At 42.7% G+C, this 17,926-nt stretch overlaps 1 protein-coding gene across 4 annotated transcripts in view; it reads left to right on the top strand.

Annotated features, from left to right (window-relative positions):
* Akap7 (A-kinase anchoring protein 7) overlaps positions 1-17,926 on the top strand; it is a 119,416-nt gene that overhangs the window by 69,233 nt on the left and 32,257 nt on the right. The gene's annotated exons all lie outside the window — the stretch shown is intronic.

Raw genomic sequence — 17,926 nt, 5'->3', positions numbered from 1 at the left:
TCAGGTTACTTGTGTACTTTTCAAAACACCGCAGGTTTTGTTTGTTTGTTTTGTGGTTGTTGCTGTTTTGTAGTACCACAGCGGTAAAAGTGGAGAGAACTTTTCTCTCGGCTTCTTAGGTCTTGAGATGCCCATGGAAATTTGTTTCAGTTTAATTTTATTTCATGGACATAAAGAAAACACATTCTTCAGGGAGCATCACATGGCCACACTGCTCCCCATCTGGCCTTAGCATGGTAGCTGCTATTAATAATGGCTGGTGACTGGCTCCGGAAATTTCACTACGGGAAGAGGAAGTATAGGTGGCCTGTGACAGTCAAGACTTTGTTGCTTCTATAAAGAAAACATACTTGAGGGGAAGCCAAGACCCACACAGAGATGGCTCGGTGCTCATGCGTGAAGGCTCCTGCAGGGTCATGAGACCAACTTGTTAGTTCCCAGGAGGAAAGTGTACACAGGAAGGAACTTTCCTTAAGCAGGCAGCTGCCATCGCCTGCCTTCTGGAAGGTGGGTACGTTTCACAGGAGCCTGCTCTGTGGGACTCAGCTGTACTGTTTCTAGTGAGACACCACTGCCAAGAAGTGAACTTGAAGTCAACCTGATTTACATGCCTTTGAAGTAACATGAAGATATATATACATTTGTAAATATTTCAAGTTCTTCGGCCAAAGTAATTTCTCACCATCTCAATTAAAAGGATCTATTTGTATCCTAAAAGAACCATCCTATAACTGAAGTTTATCGAAGGTTTTTAAAAAAAAATGTTCAAGGGGCGATTTTATTTTCGAATCCTCATTACAGAGTGTGACAGACATCATCACCCCAAAGGTCCGTTTTAAACTGAAGATTTAAAGTGGAGTTTGAGTTTTGAGTTTCACATCTGAAAACCCTCCTCCTATTTCAAGGAGGATGTTCAGGCTTTCAGAACCGGAGCAGGGGCCCTCTTCTGTCAGGTTCAGCTGACTTTCGCACAGAGGGGCGATGCAGATCCACTGTGCAGTGTGGATTTTGGCGAGTTTTCCAGGTTCCACTGTAACTAGGTTAGAGCAACCTCAAAAGCGGGTGCGGTGCTTCATTCGCTTCCAGCTGGTTAAGACGAAGAAAAGGTCGGACTTTACTGAAGAGCCTGAGATTTGCATTATAAAACCTATTGTGTACATCCCATCAGTGGCCAGCAGGGGGCTCTGTTCTACCAGCTCCAGCAGGTTTTCTGCATTCCTGTTCTTTTGCAGGCTGGTCATCACATATCCTCCACTGTAGAGAGTGTTCATCCATCCTCCATCTTCTACTGCAGAGTGAACGTTTCATCCTGCCCCGAACAATTCTGATTTTTTTTGTACCATTTAACATTTAAACTGTATTTTGCTTATTACGGATACTTTATTTTTTCTACCTATCTCGTTTAATTAAGACAATATGACTTTTAAAATGATGCCTCCTTCTAACGTAATTTATTATAATTAAGTTTAATCTAAACTGGAGTTGTCCCCCTTTCTTTGCGTCAATGCCTGCATAGAGGCCTGGGTCTCTCCTCTGTTACTCTCCACCCTGTTTTTGAGGCAGTGTGAGGCTGGAGCTCACTGGTTGTAGAGTGGCTGCTGAGCGACCCACCTGGATCCTCCTGTGTCTCCTTCCGTAGCTCTCCACCACGTCTGGCTTTCTGGTGGGTGTTGGGAGATGGAAGTAAGGTCTTCATACTTGCTACTTAGCACACTTACATCTTCCCAGCCCATATCTGCTATGCATCTCTGTAGCATCATTGCTATTCAGATAAAGATTAGCATGGAAATCTGGGCATTAAAACCGTGAAGCAGGGGTTTGATTTTAGGAGTATATTATTGCGCTAAATATCTTTGGCTATTCATCCAGCTTGGTAAGTGTGTACTAGAGATTACACATTGGCAGCCCTACATTCTGTATTTGATCAACAAAGAGCTTTGATGATTTGTTTCATAATTTGAGCACTTATTATGGTTTGAAGATAAAAAGTCTCTTATTGGTGTGTGTGTGTGTGTGTGTGTGTGTGTGTGTGTGTGTGTGTGTTTGAATACCTGATCCCCAGCTGGTGGCACCACTTGGGAACACTATGTGACCTTTTGGACAGTGGCTTTCATCCTTCCTATTGCTGTGACCCTTAATTCAGTTCCTCATGTTGTGGTGAGCCCCCACCACCATGAAATTATTTACTACTGCAATTCTGCTACTATTTATTATGAATCATAATGTAAAAGCCTATGTTTTCTGATGGTCTTGAGTGCCCCCCACCCCATGAAAGGGTGGTTAGACCCCTAAGGAATCATGACCCACTGTTTTGAGAACCACTGGCCTGGATGGAGAAGGTAGATTGCTAGGGATGGAATTTGAGGATCTCTGCTTCCCGATGTGTAGGAATATGAGCAAGCCCCCATAGCCATGCTCTGCTGCCAGCCTTCCTGTGTAGGGAGTGTAGCCCCAGCTGTGAGTTACAGCAAGCTTTCCTCCATCCCTGTTGTCTCCTTCTTACCACAGTGGGAATGGATATGCTCACCAATGTGGGATGATTTTATATTACAAACTTCAGATTTCTGCCTTCTTGTGAACACTCCCAATGTGGCTGTATGGTTCCAGTGTCCTTCGAACGACCTTCATTTCCTGCATGGAGTAGCAGGCTCACTCAAGTGTGTCTGAGTATTCGCCCTGCCCACTGTACATTCTCACTGCAGTCATTTCTTCTCTGTGTCTTCCCATGGAGTAAGTGTTAGAGGAATTTGAGAAAATGTACTGTTGTCCCACCCAGGCAGTGAGACTTTGTCTTGAGGATGAAAGGAAATGCCAAAGATCTGTGTAGAGTACCAGAGGGCTCATAGCATTTGAGCTCGAGTAGTGCTAATAAAGTACTTTTTATTTTTAAAAACTGTTTTTGTTTTTGTTTTTTTGAGACAGGGTTTTTCTGTATAGCCCTAGCTGTCCTGGAACTCACTTTGTAGACCAGGCTGGTCTCGAACTCAGAAATCCACCTGCCTCTGCCTCCCAAGTGCTGGGATTAAAGGCATGTGCCACCACCGCCTGGCAAAAACTGATGTTTATAGTTCACTTAAGTGAATATAAACTAAGTGAGTGAATACATCTGGTGTCATGTCTTATCATCTGTGGTTAGGTCGATATGTTAGGCCATTCCCAGTCTCTCTCTCTCTCTCTCTTCCTTCCTTTCTTTTTTCTTTCTTTCTTTCTTTCTTTCTTTCTTTCTTTCTTTCTTTCTTTCTTTCTTTCTTTCTTTCTTTCTTTCTTGTCTTTTGAGACAGGGTTTCTCTGTATAGATCTGGCTGTCCTGGAACTCACTCTGTAGACCAGGCTGGCCTTGAACTCAGAAATCCACCTGCCTCTGCCTCCCAAGTGCTGGGATTAAAGGTATATACCACCACTGCCCAGCCTCTCTGTCTTTGTTTTCAAGTGTATTCAGTTTTCATAGTTTATGCAGTTCTTTCTAGAAGGCCGCCCTATGAGAAGAACATTCTGCACTCTGCCTTATCCATAGTCCCCGTAGGTTTACAGCTTTCTCCCACAGAGTACAGGGAATGTTTTCAAACATTAGAAAAGACACATTTGAGATGTCTCATAAGTAAAACTTGAGATGGCAATATACTATCTATCATTGAGCCCCTTGGAAACCTAACGTCATTTAGCAGCTAAAATTTGAATCTAGAAAAAGGAACCCAGTTTTCCTGATGTAGCCAGGAATGAGAATATAGCCCAGAACCCCTAGGACTGTGTGGGCACTTGTCTTGAGTTAGGCATTTTAGTAGTGCTCAGGCATCTGTTTTCCATTTCTATCTCCTTAGGGAATGTAATTGACCCCTTTGGAAGGCTGATGAGCAGTTTAGGGTTTTCAAATACTGGTTTACTTTCAAGTGAGACATACTTTATAGGAAGCAGTGGTGAAATGGAAAGGTCTAGATGTCTTATTCCCAGAGCAGCGTATTTACTTATGACTTCTCAAAGCAGAGGTAGAAACAATAATTTTGGGGTGTGTGTGGTGGTTTGAATATGTTTGGCCCAAAGGGAGTGAGGTGTGACCTTGTTGGAGGAAATGTGTCACTGTGGGGTGGGCTTTGAAGCTCTGCTCCTGTTTGCCTTCAGAAAATGTAGAACTTTTAGCTCCTCCAGCACCAAGCCTGCCTGGATGTTACCAGGCTTCCTGCCTTGATGACAGTGGATTGAACCTCTGAATCTGTAAGCCAGTCCCAATGAAATGTTGTCCTTTATAAAAGTTGTCTTGGTCATGGTTAACACTAATTTGGTGACATAGTACCGTGTGTTTACTCCTCTCTGGGAGATCAGGAAGCAGAATAAGACACAGCCCTGGAGAACGAGACAGTGTCACTGACAGTTAAGACGGCTGTCGAAAGCAGAGAGGAAAGAAGAAGGCTTGTTCCTGGCAGTCTGGGCTTTGGTATCACATCATGGAAGAACATTGTAATCTTGTCTTGTGGGAGAGATGAGGGAGGAGAGTTTAACTGAGCATGGAGGAGATGAGGGGTGGAGTAGGAGGCGTTTTAGAGCAGCAGAGAGGGCGGCATCAGGCAGGGGCAGTGAGAACCACAGCAAACACCTGTGTGAACCAGCAGGATCAGTGGATGAGGACACTGCAAACTGGGTGTCCTAGGCTCTGTGTATGTGTGAACGAATGGGTAGGACTGCCCATGCTGAGGTGGTAAAAATAAACCAGAGAGAGCCGAAAGAATAGTTGAGGGATAAGTGGAGCTTAATTCTCAGACTCTTACAGATGCTTCTCATTTGTGATGGGCTATATACAGCCCAATAAACTTATGGCACGTTGAAAATACTCTTAAGTAGAGAGTATATTTATACACATAACCTAATGGCCATCATAGCTTAGGCAGGCCCACTGTGGCATGCAGTTTAACCTATAGTTGTGTAACTCATTCGGCACAAAGGTGTGTGTGTGTGTGTGTGTGTGTATATGTGTGTAAAAGTCAAAGGGCAAACTCATATATCATTTCTCAGGAGCTGTCCACCTTTCTCTTTTTCAGACAGGGTTTTCACTGGTCTTGAACTCACTGAGGAGGCTTAGCTGACCTGTGAACCTCAGGGATCCACCTGACTCTGTTTCCCAGAACTACAATTACAAACAAGCCAATTCACCCAGCTTTCCCCCTCCCCCATCTTGTTTTATTTTAATATTTTTAGCTTTAAATTTCATTTTTTATTTTAATAAGTCATTTTATACAATACATTCTAATCACTCTTTTCCCCTCCCCCAACTCCCCCAGTCTCCCAGTCTCCCCACTTTCCTACCTACCCATGTCTTTATCCCTTTCTTTAAAAACAAGCAAAAAACCCCCCAAGAAACACACATTCTCTCTCTCTCTCTCTCTCTCTCTCTCTCTTTCTCTCTCTCTCTCTCTCTCTCTCTCCACAAAACACAATCAAAATATATAAGCAAAAGACTAATAAGAAAAAATTGCCCACACTCAGCATTCTAAGAGTCTAAAGTGTGGCAGTTATATCCAGTGAGGCTCTTTGGAGAAGACACTTTTTCCTTTGTAACTATTTACCCACCTTTTCATATGGGTTCTGTGACTGAACTCAGGTCTTCAAGCTTGCTCAGGTCAGCAAGCACTTTACCAACTGAGCTCTGTCTACCTCCCACCTTACCACTTTCGGAGAGTCCGAAGTCACTAAGTAGCCAAGGATGACCCTGAATTTAGGATTCTCCTCCCTTCACCTCCCAAATGTTGAGATATGCTAATACAATTTTGACTAAATGTGTGTATCCAAATGTCACAGGGTATACAACATTGTGTGTAGAGTGCTGATAGCTTGCTCTTGCAATCATGCGATCGACAGACAGCTCAGTTCCACCTGAGGTCTGGAGACAGAGTCATGCTGTACATTGCTAGCCCAGGAAGAGGCCATAATTCAGATGGAAAACATAGTCTCTTCTGACTGTGGATTGCTTTTGCTCTACTGTTAAGCAGAAAATTGGAGCTGAACCATTGTAAATCAGGAGAGCATGAATGACTGAGTCTGTCAATGGTAGTAGGCCAACAGAATACAAGGCCCAGACTGTAGGGCTGAAAGCCTAAGGAGAATCCTGAGTGAGCCCAGTCCATGCGTTCATGTAGAGATCCTGCTCATTGTGAATGTCCCCAGGAGCCCTGGTGGTTAGCTGTAGAGATCATCCTTTGAGTCTGAAAAGCTTGTCTTGTTCCATCCGGGCTTTTTGAATACTTGGGCAGGGGATGCTTTAGCCAATGAGAAGGACTTGTTTTGAACATGCAGTTGAATGGCTGAGGACCCTTACCTCTGACTTGAGTGTCCCAATTTCTAGTGATGTGTGACTTAGGGGTCAGGACACAAAGCTGCCCACTTGGGCTTGTGTGTACTTGCACTGTGTGTGTGTGTGTATGTGTGTGTGTGTATGTGTGTGTGTATGTGTGTGAACTCTCTACAGAAAGGAGCACTGCCAGGAATGAAGAGATGGCTCAGCAGTTAAAAGTACTTGCTGTTCTTTATACCTGAGGTCAGCTCTCAGTACCCTTGAGGGTCTCACAACTGTGGATAAATCCAGTTCCCTTCTAGGAGATTAGATGCCCTCTTCTGTGTGGCCCTCCCCCCTCCCCCTCCCTCCCCTCCCCCTCCTTCCCTCTCCCTCTCCCTCTCTCTCTCTCTCTCTGTCTCTCTCTCTCTGTCTCTCTCTCTGTCTCTCTGTCTCTCTCACACACACATACATAAATAAACATATTTTCCAAAAAGATAAAAATAAACCTTAAAAAAAAAAAAAAGCAAGCCAGTGTGACTCACCTTGGTTTGCACTTGAGGAACTCGGAGAAGGAAATCAGTGGGGTTTGTTTATCCCCACTGGGTGAAAGACAGGAAAGAAATCTGAGAGCTTTCTAGAATCCTTGAGCCTAGAGCTTTGTTTGATAAACATTTAAAACATTTAGCTTGGCAGCGTGTGTGTGACTCATATCATATGCCCACTTGAAGATCCACTCAGTAAAGAGAGGTATTTGGTGATAGATCTGTCCTTACCTGACTCTTTATTTTCTTTTTGCAGTAGAAAATGCACTTCCTTGTGTTTGTCTGTGGATGAACCGCGGTTCTAATAACTTGCTAAATACCTTTGTGGGTTTTGCAATCTTTGAAAAAAATATTTTAGGTTCACCAGCTAGACACCTTTAATGTGTTCTTGAAGACAAAGTTGTTTTTTTTATAAAAATATAAGACACCATTTGCCCCTTCCACTGGGTCATGCTAAAGCAGTGGTGAGTAAAAGGAGAGAGGGAGGGAGGGAGGGAGGGAGGGAGAGAGGGAGGGAGGGAGAGAGGGAAAGAGAGACTGACTGACTCAGACTTGTGTTTCTGTGTCTATGTGACTGTATCTTTGTCATGTGTATGTGTAGGCATAATTTTTCAGTCTATTTTATTTGGGTTCTTTTGTCTCTACCTCCCTTCCAACCTTTATTTCTTCTAACATCCCAACACTAGGTAGGGGAGAAAGAAGGTTAGAGTCAGATTGGCTTGGAGAGAAGGTCTTGAGTGTTTGTAGATGCTGCAGTCTAAAGTGGTCATTACCCTTCTCCCAGCTGTTTTCTTGAAGAACAATTGACAGACTATGGTACTGACAATAGACAGACTATGGTACTGATAAATGATAGACTATGGTACTGACAGGTGTTTTTTAAAAAATAAAAACACAGACTTGTCATAGTTTGTACAATTGGCACTGCAGATGATAAAAACTAAGATGCAGATGATAAAAACTCAGATTCTGAAGTAAAATTCGGGAACCCGGCTCTGGTGGGATGAGTCAGAGAGTAAGGCTGCTTGCTTCCATGCCTGACATTCATCTCTGACTTTGCAGATGCCATACTCATGTTCCAGCTACAAAAGAGGGTAAGAAGAATGCTAGAAATCTCAACTCTATTACCACGAGCTTGCCAACATCCTAAACTTAAAGTATTTCCCACAGTTTTTATTACAGGAAATCATGCGCAGAGGAGTAGAGATTGTAGTGTGTGACAATGAACTGTCTTCTTGGTTTGTTTTTAATCTGTCACATCATATAAAATTTAGAAAACCCCGTTCTGTGATGTGTAATGCGAAGGCCACACACATTCAGATCATGCACGAGAAGGAGGTTTTACTTGTAGATTCTCTGGGAAGGTATCATCACCATCAAGATAGAGATCAGTTCCAACACTCCAGCCTTTCACCTCTGTTCCTGGCTGGTCCACACGTAAAGCCTTTCTAGTGAGATGGGGTGATGTTACTGGAGGTGAGTTTTTGATGCCATATGATGCAGTTGTGCTGAAACCTGGAAGGTGTTAGTTAACTCCATGGATTTACAAGCTCACATAGGGGCAAAGATCCACTGGAGGACCAAGAGAGAGGAAAGGGTCTGTATGAAAAGGATGAGAAGAAGTTCATTGTGACCTAACTTGAAGACATCACAACGTGTCAGGCTTGAGTACAGACAACAACACAGACTCTTCACAACTCTCTTGAGTTCAGTAAATATCTATAAGAATAACCCCATATAAAACTCCGTGGGAGGAGAGGCTGTCAAAAAATTTGCATCTCACAAAGAATCCTTAAGGAAAAGCATTCCAAAGCCTGCTGCAATAAATGAGTCTAAGAAATCATGGATTTTGGCTTTCAGAATTTTGGCCAATATTATTTCCATAGACTAGTTATTTTTTGGTTTTTTTTTTAAAGGTTTATTTATTTATTATATGTAAGTACACTGTAGCTGTCTTCAGATACTCCAGAAGAGGGCATCAGATTTCGTTAAGGATGGTTGTGAGCCACCATGTGGTTGCTGGGATTTGAACTCGGGACCTTCAGAAGAGCAGTCGGCGCTCTTAACCACTAAGCCATTTCACCAGCCCCATAGACTAGTTTTAATGGTACTTGTTACTCTGTATATTAAAATACAAACTAGTTTAATTTTCTGTCTTACTTTTTCTGTCTCCCCATCTCCCCATTTAACTTCCAATTGAAAGTTCCGAGGTAAAAAATGTAACAACTGCCAAAATAAGGCAGTCTCTCAGGGACAGAGCTCTAGAAAGTAACCATGTCCCGAAATCTAGATTCTGTAGTCTAACAATGTCTGTTTTGTGATGGAGCTAAGTTGAGAAGTTTTTGTTTCTTTTGCAGAGGCCAATGGGGAAATGATTAAGAACATTTCACATTTTAGGCTGATCACAATGAATCCATCTTAAGCATGTTAGGAGGGCGATCAGGTTGTCATCCAAGGGAACTGTGTTCCATTTCTTGTTTGACACCTTCAGTTAACTGGACATTTTTGTTTGTTTGTTTAAACGTATCACCTAGTTTAATGACAACACAATACGAGATACTTGATTGTTTCCTTTGTAACGTAAATTGGCTGACTATAGTTTACCATCTGCATGGCGTCTTATGTAAATGGAAAGAAGGATCTACTTACTACTGTGCTGTGATAGAAAGAAGAAAACCAAGACTCTTCTGGCTTGGCCATTGCCTCACATGACCTTATTTAACAAGTACAATATTGTTGAAAAAGTTGAGCTTTTGATATGCTAAATATTATATATTAATGGATTTATTGATTGATTATATATAAATTAATTTATATATATATTGAATTTAAACTCAGTTTTCATATACTTTTTTGATAAAACATTTGTTTTCCAAGAAGAAATTTGAAATTTCATTTTTACATGCCCCTTACCCAGATGAAGAGCAACCTAACATTGGAATTCTTGGGTCATTTCTTTATATTTGTATGATTCAGACAAAGCTTTAAGATATGTAACTGAGAAGATTAACCCTGGAGTGGCTCACAGTATTTTAACTGGCCTATCAGATGTTAATCTGGATGCTGGCACAAAGTGGCAGTTGTGGTCTAGGCTAGTCTGAAAATCCATCCATCTGCCGGTGTGTGGTCGCACCATGTGGCTTATTAGACATCTTGGGAGGCATGGATTAAGGAGGCAACACTAAGTGGGAATTCTCTTCTAACAAAATCAGCTGTTTGACTAGGATGGAGCAGTGATAGATCACCTTGTGAGTCGTTTGTGGAGCCTTCAATTTGAAGTGTATTTTCAAAAAGTTAAAATATTGAACTCCCAGTTTAAAAAAAAATTACGAATAAAATTCTGTACAGGGGAGTTGGTTTTCTTTGTGTAGCCACTGATAGGGCAATCATTCTCCATTGGATGGCAGTGGGTCCAAGAGTATGTGGACAGTACAAATTGTACTTTGTGGTCTTAAAACAAGAAAACCAAGAGGATACAAGTTGGGTGGGCGTAGGCTGGTGAGTGTGATTAAAATATGTTTATGAAATTCTCAAAGAACTAAAAATAAAAACAATGCAGGGGATTATATAACTGCCAGGAGATAAAGCTAAAAGCCAGCATTTAGCCATGAACTCATATCCATTGTAGTAATGTACACTGAACGCACCCAAGATGGGTCATATCAACAGTCAGTCAAGGAAGGGGGAGGGGCTCCCGGGCTCTACCCCACCTCTTCACTCCTGGCTCTTCATATGTCCTGAAGAGGGAGAATCACTATCTATAGTTGTATACCCTATCACTGCATACTGAGCCCACCAAGCTCCCATGGGCAGCTGTAAACCCACAGGCACATGGATGGCCCTGTTCACCTTGGGTCATACAATGAAATAGATATACATAAGTGCTAGAGAGATACTTACGGGGAGGTGGGAGGGGAAGGAAGTCTGTATGCAAGGCATGCATATGTGAAATTGGAAAGAAAGTAAAATAAATGTTAAAAAATAAGAAATGAATATGAGGCTATCCTGTTGCCAGTAGTCAGTCTAGCTAATCCATCACATTATCATGGTGTCTATGATAAAAGTCTATGATAAAAACTACTACATAATAATATTTCCCAAATGCTCAGCATATAGTTCTGACATATGGTGTTACATATGTGTGTATTTTGGAGTACTTACTACAAACATATTCTTACTTTTCTAATAGTAGAACACCTGTTTTTATATGTATTATTAAATTACCATTAAAGACCTGCATTATTCCCGAGCCTTCATCAGATTGGTTCATGATCAGCACTGCATTTCAAAAGCAAGGATGCACATGTAGGTTTCTGTAATGTTTGATATGGCATATATGCATCTATGCCATAGGCATAGGTTGTGAAACTGCTAGCTCATCTCCAGACAAAGCTTTAAGATATGTAATTGAGAAGATTCATCCTGGAGTGGCTCACAGTATTTTAACTGGCCTATCGGATGAGCAGGTGGCTCCCTCAGTTGCTCACTAAATAGTTTGAAGCAGAGTACTCTTCTAAACTCCGAGCTTGCAGACTCAGCTAGATCAGCTGCTGAATAGACCCCAAGAACCTTACTGCTTCTGGCTCCCCACTGCTGCGATTACAGCTGGGTGCCACCATATCCAGCTTTTGTCTGTGGGTGCTGGGAATTGAACTAAGGTCTTCATGTTTCTGCTGCAAACACTTCTCAAGAGTTCCGTCTCCCAGGCCCCCTTTCTTCCCTTTTTTATTTCATCAAGGCTCCTAGCCTGTGGGATGGTGTTCTTTCAGGGTGGGTCTTTTTTCCTCAGCTAATCCCCTCTGGACACACCCATCAGAGATACCCAGAAGTATATCTCTCTCTAAATATTCTAAATCAGTAGTTCTCAACCAATGGGCTGTAACAGCTTTGGGTCAGTTTGTTCCAATACAAATACACCCTACACATTAGATATTTGCATTATGATTCACAACCGTAGCAAAATTGCAGTTATGAAGTAGCAATGGAAAACATTTTATGGTTGGGGGTCATCACAACATGAGGGATGTATTAAAGGATCAAAGCATTAGGATGGCAGTGTTATAAATCCAATTGACAAAGACAAGCAACTATCATGATGTCTGTGAGTGCATAGTGTACATACAGACATGGATGAAGATGGTTTAGTTGTGTGAGCTGTGATAAAGTTGACAAATGTATATATTATTCAAAATAATCTGGTAATGAGAGGAGATCATAGGAGACACAGTTGTCATACACAGTCAGTCCTTCTCCATATTAGTGAGGGGTGGAAGAACCAGGGCTAGAACCGGGGGGAGAGAGAGAGAGAGAGAGAGAGAGAGAGAGAGAGAGAGAGAGAGAGAGAGAGAGAGAGAGAGAGAGAGAGAGAGAGAGATCGCACTAGTGAGCCAGCAGAGTACAGAGCTGAAAACCCAGTGAGTGAGGTAGACTCAGGCCCTTTTCTAGTTATGCTGCTGCTTCCCACATACACAGCTTTGTGCACAGCACTTGACTCCAAGCCATCTATAAAATGAGGACAGTGGTTGTGACCCCCTGCGTCTCCTGTGAATGCTGAATGAGGTCATACAGACGCAGTTAACATCAGGCCTGACTACGTTGTGCTCATAATTGCTGCCTTGTGTGGCTTTCCTGAGCCCAGGAGAGGACTTAAGGAAAAGTTAGTAAAAGAAAAAGAAAATGCTACGTTTTTTTGTTTGTTTGTTTTTAATCTGTATTGGGAATACAGGCAGCAAGAATTCAGATTCTTAGGAGGGTCAAGGCATTCAAACAGTGTACTGAAGAATTTGTAAACTGTCTTTACTGGCCATCTTTTCCAATGGGAGAGAGTAACCTGAGATCTGGTGTTTAGCCTGATGTCTGAGTAACCTATGAAGTTCCTTCAATGGTTAGGTTCCACACTTCATCGATTTTGTGCAAAACTGCAGCTTTCGTTATAACTAGATTGTTATTCCTGCCTGTCTGATTAAATGCTAGGGAAGTAAAATTCTCATCTTCCAGCTCCATATGAAAATCCAGTTTCCATTCTCTTTTCTTGTATCATGATCCTTAATCCAGGAATGGCATGAGGCACAACAGTAGAGAGCAAAGGGCTTTAGTTGCCAGGCTTTCAGAATTGTGTTCAGGGTTCATTCATTCTGGCTGCATTAGTGGTTCATTCACAACTCCCTGTAGGCATCTGAAACATTGTTAACTATTGTGTATATAAAGGCTTCTCCTTTCCTTTAGAACATCATCGGTCTAGTTTGGATTGCTACAATGTATCATTCAGTTTATTAAGCAGATAATTCTGAACCTGTTAAGTGCCAGACATTATGCTGTGTATTGACCATCAAAGATGGGCCAGCAGGAACCTCTCTCTCAAGTTGCCTTTCTAGTGGGAAGTCAGGCAGACAGTCAATTACAATTTAAGGTGGCAATGACTGTACTGGACTCAATGGGAGCCAAGCAAGGATACTAGCCAACAGTATACGTCATGCTTTTCAAAGACGCTTTTAACACCCAAACTCTTTGCTTACCCTTGAGCAAGTAACTTGTGTCAGTTTTTGCAGTTGTGTTGTTAAAGCCCCAAAAGGACAGACTATAGAAAGCTGGAAGTTTCTGTAGATGATGGATCTTGGTTAAGTCCCCGAAAGGCAGGAATCCTCCCTTAGTAATGCTGGGTTTTCTTGCTTCTGGGTCTATAGCTGAAAATAGAGGGCTCGCCCTCTTTTGGACCCTGCGTTCTCATCTGCTCTGATTGGTTGAACTTCTCAGTTTCAAAGTTAAGTTTACCCTTAGAGCCCCTGTGCTTCCTGTATTAGCACACGGAATGTGTTCATTGTGGTGACCGCTGTGTGGCAGGCTGGAGATGCTGAGTATCAGACCCCCTGTCACTGTCAGCTAGCTGTCTGCCCATGCTCTCTGCCCTCTGAGCAGGGAGGGTGAGTCTCCCATGTAATTTACTTCTCAGCACAGGAAAGGGCTTTGGCTACACATGTTGTTTAAAGCTGGGCAGCATTTGCATGAAAGAACAGACCGATAGTAACCATGAGGAGGCATTTGAGAACTGGCATCAAGCAGCATTTCATTAGATGAGATCTTAGATACCCGTTGTGGATTAATTGGTAAAGAACGAGCTGGCTGGGGAGGCTCATATCTACAGCTCCATTACTTGAGAAGCCAAGGCAGGATTGCTGTGAATTGTGGCTACCCTGCACTATAGAGTGAGACTTCAAAATCACAGCACAAAACCAAGTAGAGACTTATTTCTATATCCTTAGTTTTCTATGTATCTCTGCCCTTCCCTTAACTCACATATGCTTTGGATGGCTTGTTATATTTTTCTTCCGTATGCTTTATAGGAAAAAAAAATCTTTCCAATTACATGTTAAAATTACACCGAGAATGGCAATTTACAACTACACATTTCTATAACTTTTAACTTACAAAAAGAAAGAAAGTACTGTAAAGAGAGGCAGGAAGTCTGCTGGGATCTGACCCAGTAGGAGTGACAAGCCAGTAAGGAGTCACATACTTCAGAGGCAGGTCTAGACAGACAGACTGACAGAAACTCCTGAAGGGCGTATAGTAGAGCCTTTCCTTCCCCTTACAGAGGAGATAAGGACAGCGTTTGCATATCAGTATTCCTGATGTAGCTTCTGGGTCTGCGCAACAGACCAGTGCTTATTGTGAAGTTGTTTTTCTTCGATTAACATCGAGAAATCAGGCTTTGGATGTAGCTCAGTTGGAAGAGAGCTTTCCCAGAAAGCCCTCATGCTTCATTTCAGCACCAGGAGTGGGGGCACATGCCCATGGACCAGCACGTGGGAGGTGGACCCAGGAGGATCTAAAGCTCAGAGTCATGATTGGCTCTGTGGGTAGTTGAGGCCAGCTTTGTCTAGTGACCCTGTCTCTAAACAAACAAACATAAAGAAATAAACTACAGTGTTGGGTATGATTATCCTATTTCCTTCAGGCGCAATAATTCGTCTTTTGAGATCTTAGTGTTTGTGATTTTTGTTCACTAACTTTATTAAGCATTTATGTGTATGTGTACACGTTCAGATATATCCTGTGTGCATATGTGTGCAGGTGCGTAGGCGTGTGTGTGTGTGTGTGTGTGTGTGTGTGTGTGTGTGTAGCAGAGGTCAAGATAGGGTGTTATCCTCCATTTTTTTGAGACCAGGTCTCCCACTGAATCTGGAGCTTGCCAATTTTGCCAGACTGACTGGCAGCGAGCCCAAGGGACATCCTTTTCTCTGCCTTGTGGCACATGCTGCCTTGCCCAGCTTTTACATAACACTGGGGATTTGAACTCAGATCCTCATGTTTGCATTGCAAACAGTTTGCTGACTGAGCCCTTCCTCTAGCTGGTCTAGGGCCTTAGCCTATGTTCCATTGAAACTGTGGCATTTTTCTCTTAACGGTTTCCTTTTGTGTGCCACCTATCACACAATCACAGACTCTCCATGCGGTGTTCCTTGTTTTAAATGCATATATGTTCCAGAATTTGGAGTGATAGAGCAGGTCTTTCCTCTCATCATACTTTAGGATTTAATGTCCTTTTTCTCACCACTATTTTGAATAAAAGGCTCTTTTTATTTTCTTTCTTACATTTCTACAAGTTATTCAACTTAATGTTTTCTTTAACCAATCAGCCGAAAGAAACCATCAATCAAGAATTGATGACAACAACAACAATTTGTATAGCTTTATAGTCACATTAAGTAATTAATCAGAAACCGGGTCTCTCTCTCTGCAGCCCAGGCTGGCCAAGAACTGGTGGACCCTCAGCCTCAGTGCTAAGTGTGGAGTGTGCAGGTGTTCACTGACAGCTCTGGCTTCAGAGTCAGGACAGAAAGATTTGCTCTTTATTTTGAGTAGAACTTTTCCTCAAAAGTGCTCTGAAGTCCACGTGTGTGTGTGTGTGTGTGTGTGTGTGTGTGTGTAGATGTATAATTAGTCACAAATGAAAAATGATGAGCAGAGAACAGTTGCATCATACTTAGGCCTATTAGAGACAGTAACTGGACTCAGTACTTCAAATGTCGTGGACATGAGGCAGTTGCCACCCTCCGAGTATTGGTTTCATTCCCGCCATTTTCGACCCTTATAAGAAAACCCCCAAATCCTAGAGGAGATCTATAGTGCTCTAAGCACCATTTGCCTGCAGTCGGGCTCCCAAGAGAAGCAAGCACAAAAGGTTAAGGTTTGTGTTTACATCAACGCTCTCAAACTTTATGTGCCAAATACGCCTCTCTCTCAGTTTTATTTTTAAGATAGTCCTCACTGTGTAGCCCAGGCTGGTCCTCAGCCTCCTCAGTGTGAGGTTGACCTCATATATTGCTAAAGTGAGTGTGCCATTCTTCCCTAAAGCACAGAGCCCTGGGAGGTGGCTCATGAGTGGCAGAGGCTATTGATCTCCTGCGGGACAGCTCTTATTGGGCACTTGCTCCTGACTGAGTCCTCTCTCCACGAGTGGGAGGCAGCATCTCTAAGCGTCAGCTCCAAAGGGACCTGTGCATAGGCCCTCTGTCTTTAAATGTGATCATATCATGCTAGCAGTGTTAATAAAGCCTGTGGTGGTGAAATGTGGAGAACAGAGTGAAGATTTTAAGTGTGCTACCATGAGGACTGGCTGCCATTAATCTCTGTGCGTACAGTGTCATTTCGTACATTTGGCTAAGAGCCAGACAAGTTGGTTTCGCATCCCACTCCAGCTTTTCCCCCCCTTACTTTTCTGCGATTAAGTTGGAGATTTTGGGCTAGCTCATACTTCCTGGAGCTGTTGTAAGGATCAAACAGATGAGTAAAATATTCTATGGAGTGTTGCAAGTGCCTGGCATGTAGGCAGTACCAGCCGATTGTTAGATTCTTTTTTTTTTTAAATTAGGTATTCACTTAATTTACATTTCCAATGCTATCCCAAAAGTCCCCCACACCCTCCCCCACCCACTCCCCTACCCACCCACTCCCACTTCTTGGCCCTGCCATTCCCCTGTACTGAGGCATATAAAGTTTGCAAGACCAATGGGCCTCTCTTTCCACTGATGGCCGACTAGGTCATCTTCTGATACATATGCAGGTAGAGACACAAGCTCCGGGGCGGGTACTGGTTAGTTCATATTGTTGTTCCACCTATAGGGTTGCAGATCCTTTTAGCTCCTTGGGTACTTTCTCTAACTCCTCCATTGGGGGCCCTGTGATCCATCCAATAGCTGACTGTGAGCATCCACTTCTGTGTTTGCTAGGCCCCGGCATAGTCTCACAAGAGACAGCTATATCAGGGTCCTTTCAGCAAAATCTTGCTAGTGTATGCAATGGTGTCAGCGTTTGGAGGCTGATTATGGGATGGATCCCTGGATATGGCAGTCTCTAGATGGTCCATCCTTTCGTCTCAGCTCCAAACTTTGTCTCTGTAACTCCTTCCATGGGTGTTTTGTTCCCAATTCTAAGAAGGGGCAAAGTATACACACTTTGGTTTTTGTTCTTCTTGAGTTTCATGTGTTTCGCAAATTGTATCTTATATCTTGGGTATTCTAAGTTTCTGGGCTAATATCCACTTATCAGTGAGTACATACCATGTGACTTCTTTTGTGATTGGGTTACCTCACTCAGGATGATGCCCTCCAGGTCCATTCATTTGCCTAGGAATTTCATAAATTCATTCTTTTTAATAGCTGAGTAGTACTCCATTGTGTAAATGTACCACATTTTCTCTATCCATTCCTCTGTTGAGGGGCATCTGGGTTCTTTCCAGCTTCTGGCTATTATAAATAAGGCTGCTATGAACATAGTGGAGCATGTGTCCTTCTTACCGGTTGGAACATCTTCTGGATATATGCCCAGGAGAGGTTTGCGGGATCCTCAGGTAGTACTATGTCCAATTTTCTGAGGAACCACCAGACTGATTTCCAGAGTGGTTGTACAAGCTTGCAATCCCACCAACAATGGAGGAGTGTTCCTCTCTCTCCACATCCTCACCAGCATCTGCTGTCACCTGAATTTTTGATCTTAGTTATTCTGATTGGTGTGAAGTGGAATCTCAGGGTTGTTTTGATTTGCATTTCCCTGATGATTAAGGATGTTGAACATTTTTTCAGGTGCTTCTCAGCCATTCGGTATTCCTCAGGTGAGAATTCTT

The sequence above is a fragment of the Mus caroli genome, unplaced genomic scaffold (assembly GCF_978045245.1).
Source record: "Mus caroli unplaced genomic scaffold, Mus_caroli_1 scaffold_9, whole genome shotgun sequence".
In the NCBI taxonomy this organism is placed as follows: domain Eukaryota; kingdom Metazoa; phylum Chordata; class Mammalia; order Rodentia; family Muridae; genus Mus; species Mus caroli.
Note: the sequence above shows the minus strand (reverse complement) of the source record. Positions and strands in the feature narration are given on the sequence as shown.